The sequence below is a fragment of the Thamnophis sirtalis genome, unplaced genomic scaffold (genome assembly GCF_051295495.1).
Source record: "Thamnophis sirtalis isolate CommonGarterSnake01/CBP01778 unplaced genomic scaffold, rThaSir2_p1.2 scaffold_6, whole genome shotgun sequence".
Taxonomy (NCBI): domain Eukaryota; kingdom Metazoa; phylum Chordata; class Lepidosauria; order Squamata; family Natricidae; genus Thamnophis; species Thamnophis sirtalis.
This window is the reverse complement of record NW_028261386.1, coordinates 14,522,317-14,527,799: the sequence shown is the minus strand read 5'-3', so window position 1 is coordinate 14,527,799 and position 5,483 is coordinate 14,522,317.

The window sequence follows — 5,483 nt, the reverse complement described above, 5'->3', positions numbered from 1 at the left end:
TTTATTGGGTTAGGGATTTCCTGTCTTCACTGTGAGTTGTATTGTATTGTGTGGGGGTGGGTGGGTGCACCGAGGAAGCTCAACCAATCTCATTGTACATATGTTGTTCACTGGCAAATAAATAATTCTAATTCTTGTGAGCTACAGATTCAAACTCATCCCAGCTAACCATGTAGGACCTTGCTTCGGTCATTATCTGCTCAGAATTCAGATTTGAATGAATCCAAGAAACTTTTTTTTTACAGTGTCTTTGCAGATTACCTTATCCCTTGTCCCTCTCTACCAGGACACCTTTTGAACTGGGCCAGTGAAACTGCTGCTAGGATCGCTTTTGCACAAAATTGGAAACAAAAAACTACCCTCCCCACCCCCCCAGATGAAATGGTAATTAGGAAGATATTTGAATCTGCTGAAATAGAAGCTGAAAAAAATTCGCATTTACTATATATGGATGATTTGAAACTCTATGGAAAGTCAGAAATAGAAATCCAATCATTGACAAACACAGTCTGAGTATTCAGCACCGATATTTCAATGCAGTTTGGCATGGAAAAATGCGCCACTGTATCCATAAAAAGAGGCAAAATCACTGCATGTGAGGGAATTGAAATGCCCAATGGCCAACTAATTAAATGCAACGAAAATGAAGCCTACAAATACTTAGGCATTCTGCAGTTGGATAATATCAAGCATGGAGAAGTAAAAACTATTGTCAGGCAAGAGTACACCAACAGAGTTAGGAAAATTTTGAAATCTAAATTGAATGGTGGAAATACAATCAAGGCCATAAATACCTGGGCAATACCAGTTATAAGATACACAGCTGGTATAGTTAACTGGACACAAGCTGATTTGGACATTTTAGACCGAAAAACCAGGAAACTAATGACAATGCACTACAGTTTACATCCACGTGGTGATACTGATAGACTATATCTGCCCCAAAAATCAGGTGGCAGGGGATTATTACAAGTGAAGCAAACAGTTGAAGAAGAAAAACATGCACTGGCTGATTATTTAAAAGACACTCAAGAACATCTATTAATCGAAGTAAAGAACAAAAATCTACTGAAGGCCCAACAGACAAAACAAGAATACAGAAAAGATGTGATAAAATCAAGAATGGAGAGTTGGCAGAACAAAGCACTGCATGGTCAATTTCTGGAAAAAATAAAAGATAAAGTGGACAGTGAACAAACTTGGTTATGGTTAACAACAGGTACATTAAAGAAAGAAACAGAGTCACTAATCCTGCCTGCGCAAGAACAAGCTATCCGCACAAATGCCATTAAGGCCAAAATCGAAAAATCCTCTGATGATGCCAAATGCAGACTTTGCAAAGAAGCTGATGAAACTGTTGATCACATACTCAGCTGCTGTAAAAAAAATTGTGCAGACTGATTATAAATTGCGGCACAATTCAGTAGCACAAATGATCCATTGGAATTTGTGCAAAAATTATAATATTAAAACAGCAACAAACTGGTGGGAACATCAGCCTGAAAAAGTCACCGAAAATCAGATGGTCAAGATCTTGTGGGATTTCCGTATACAAACCGACAAAATACTGGCACATAATACACCAGACATCACACTGGTTGAGAAAAATAAGGTCACAATCATAGACATCGCAATACCAGGGGATAGCAGGGTCGCCGAGAAGGAACATGAAAAAATCACAAGATACCAGGACTTAAAAATCGAAATTCAACGACTATGGCACAAACCAGCAGTGGTAATTCCAGTGGTAATTGGCACACTGGGTGCTATTCCAAAAGCACTGGAATTACATTTGAAACAGTTAAAAATTGACAAAATCACCATCAGTCAAATGCAAAAAGCCGCACTGCTTGGATCTGCACGCATATTACGAAAATACGTTACGACGTCCTAGGCCCCTGGGTGGGGCCCGACTAGTAACCAATGCCAAATCCGGTGAAACAACTGGCACTGTGATACAATTGTATAATAATGTGCTGCTTTATCTTTCCTATGCAATCTCTAACATGGGATCTTACTTGCGTTTGGTTGGATTCACTCTTCATTTTTTTTTAATGGAACTCTGGCCCTATTTCCTACTATTTCATCTTCTAGAACTATTTGGGGAGCCAAGGACCACTCTGGGATGGATGTACTGCAAGAGGCCACCGAGGTCTTGGTTGAGACTCTGGAAAGAATGAAGAAAAGAGCAACAAAGATGATTAGGGGGCTGGAGGCTAAAACATATGAAGAAGAGTTGCAGGAATGGGATAGGTCTAGCCTAGTGAAAAGGACTAAGGGAGACGTGATAGTAGTATTCCAATATTTGAGGGACTGCCACAAAGAAGAGGGAGTCAAACTATTCTCCAAAGCACCAGAAGGCAAGTCGATAAAGAGTGGATGGAAACTGATCAAGGAGAGAACCAATCTAGAACTAAGGAGAAATTTCCTAACAGTGAGAACAGCTTGTTTTCAGAAGTTATGGGTGCATTTAAGAAGAGATTGGACAGCCACTTGTCTAGGATCTGGTGCACAAGCAGAGGATTGGACTAGAAGACCTCTTAGGTCCCTCCCATTATTCTGTTCTGTTCTGATCCAAAACCCACATCACATGACCATTCCACAGACAGTAACTAAAAGCTCAGTCAAACTACCTCCTTCCCCCCCCCCCCCAAGATCCTCAGGGAAACACACCCATATACACACCCAAGTTTCTCTGAAAGCCCTCAGGGTCCATTTATTAATTTATCAAATTTGTATAACCACCTGTCTCTCCAAAGCATCCATTAATCAAGTAGGGCAGATCAGTCTAATAGATTCTATCTCCTTAGGGGGGTGGGCAGCATTGGCAAGCCAAAAAGCAATCAGTTATCAGACCATGTTATCGGGCCATCTGTTACCAAATCACTTTGTGACTTACCCCAAGACAAGACAAGGCCCAGTTCTACTCTTCAGTCCCTGATATGTGTTAGGCCCTTGATGATTTATGCAAGGTTAGGATTGCCATGAACGCCTAAACTGCCCCAGATTGTAGGCCACCTGACTGCGGATTGGAGTCCTCAAGAACTATTGGCTTTGAGGATCTTCTACCAACCTTAGCAACTGAGTTAGGGGTATCTGGGTGCAGCAAGAAGGCCCGCAAGAAGAGTGGGCAGAGCCAGGGGTGGGATTCAGCCAGTTCATACTGGTTCAGGCAAACCGGTAGCTCCGACGATCAGGGGGGCCCACCTACCTGCCCCTGAGTTTTATTTAACTACATCCTCTCAGCTGTTTTGTAGGGCAGATCAGATTGCCGTGCCTCAACTGTGTTACTCCCCAGAAGTAACGTGGGAGGTAAGTTTTGTTAAAACTGCACATGTGCATGGAGTGCGTGATTACCGAACCAGTTGTTAAACTGGCAGGATCCCACCGCTGCGGTAGAGCCCAGCCAAAGGGACTCTCACCTAATGGGTGATTTGTGGGGCAGAGCCTCTGAAAGCAATTAAAGTTTCATGGATAACAATTGCTACCCTATTCTCACCCTAATGTTTAATATTACTATGATCATTATTTGCTGTGTTGGAGGGATTTTTTCCAGACATGGAGATAGAATACAGGTAGTCCTCAATTTAGAGTACAGGTAGTCCTCGATTTACATGTTGGTGACCATTCAAAGTTACAATGGCACTGGAAAAAATCGACTTATGACCATTTTTCAGACTTATGACCGTTGCAGCATGATCACATGATCAAAATTCAGATGCTTGTCAACTGGCATGTATTTATGACAGTTGCAGTGTTCCAGGATCCTGTGATCACCCTTTGCTACCTTCTGAGAAGTATAATCATGAGGGAAGTCAGATTTATTTAACAACTGTGTTACTAACTTAACAACTGCAGTGTTTCATTTAACCCAGGCTGTAAAATGAGGCAAAACCCACTTAGCAATTGTCTCGCTTAGCAGTATTAATTTTGGGCTCAAATATGGTCGCAAATTAATGACTACCTATAGGGATATTTCAGTAGAAGATGAGAATGCTATCTTTTTGGATACGCTACCTTTTCTTGTACTGTACTGAACAGTTCATTAGAGCAAATAATCTTTGCAACTCTTCCAAATCAGTGATTCTAGAAGCGCAAACCAACCAACCCACCCTCTTCTGATCTCCTAGTTAACTCCCTCCTTAATTCATAATAATATTTTAACATTCTGCCAATACATAATTACTTCAACTTTCTTGAGGAACAGAAGAAGCCAAACTTCAAACTGTTCTTAATTTAGCCCCAGGGAGCAGCTTGGACATTTTCTAAGGAGGAAAAGAGAGACAGACAGACAGAGACAGAGACAGAGAGACAGAGATGAGAGGGAGACACAGACACACACATAGAGATACAGACAGACACACAGACAGACACACAGAAAAACAGAGAGAGAGAGAGAGAGAGAGAGAGAGAGACAGAAACAGAGAAAGAGACAGAGAGAGAAAGACAGAGACAGAGAGAGACAGAGACAGAGAGTCAGAGAGACAGAGAGAAAGACAGAGACAGAGAGAGACAGAGAGGAAGAGAAAGAGACACACAGAGAGAGACAAGAGATACACAGAGAGAGAGAGACAGAGAGAGAGAGACAGAGAGACAAGAAATACACAGAGAGAGAGACAGAGAGACAAGAAATACACAGAGAGAGAGACAGAGAGACAGAGAGAAAGACAGAGAGACACAGAGAGAGAAAGACAGAGAGAGAGAGAGAGACACAGAGAGAGACAACAGATACAGAGAGAGAGAGAGACAGACAGACACAGAGACAGAGACACAGAGAAAGAGACAGAGAGAGAAAGACACACAGAGAAAGACAGAGACAGAGAGAGACAGAGAGAAAGACAGAGAGACACAAACACAGAGAGACAAGAGATACAGAGAGACCAGAGAGAGAGAGAGAGAGAGAGAGAGAGAGAGAGAGGTTTGAAAATCAAAGGAGGAAGGGTATCTCATCCTTTTCTTTAAAAACCCACTTTACATCAGAGAAAAACACAGAAGATTAGTCAGGTAATATAGCAATGACTTTTTCGCTCTGGGGCACTTCGCTCCTTTCTTCTCCCTTCTCTCAGAGCTTTTAAGATCACCACATTCCCGTGTCGATTTAAGTCTTCTTCCAAGCTACAACTTGATGCCACCTCAGCATAGCTGAGATCGCAAGAACTGCTGCTCCTCAGGAATGCTCATCCGGAAGATAATTTCGTTCCGAAGTCCTAATTTGCGGTTGTCAACTGTTTCATTAACAGCGTGCAGAATGCCTTGTGCAAAACACAGAGGACAAAGGGCTGCCAAGACTGAGGCAGTGTCTGATCGCTCAGCTCTCACTGCCATGAATTGTATTGTCAAGGATGGCAGCTCTGCAACAGACTGAAGGCTTCCCCATCCAGTGAGGGACAGGACTTGGGGGGTTCAATCCCCAGCATTTCCAAGTAGAGATGGAAAGACTCCTGCCAAAGTCTGGGAATGCGGTTGCCAGACAGTAGGGGACT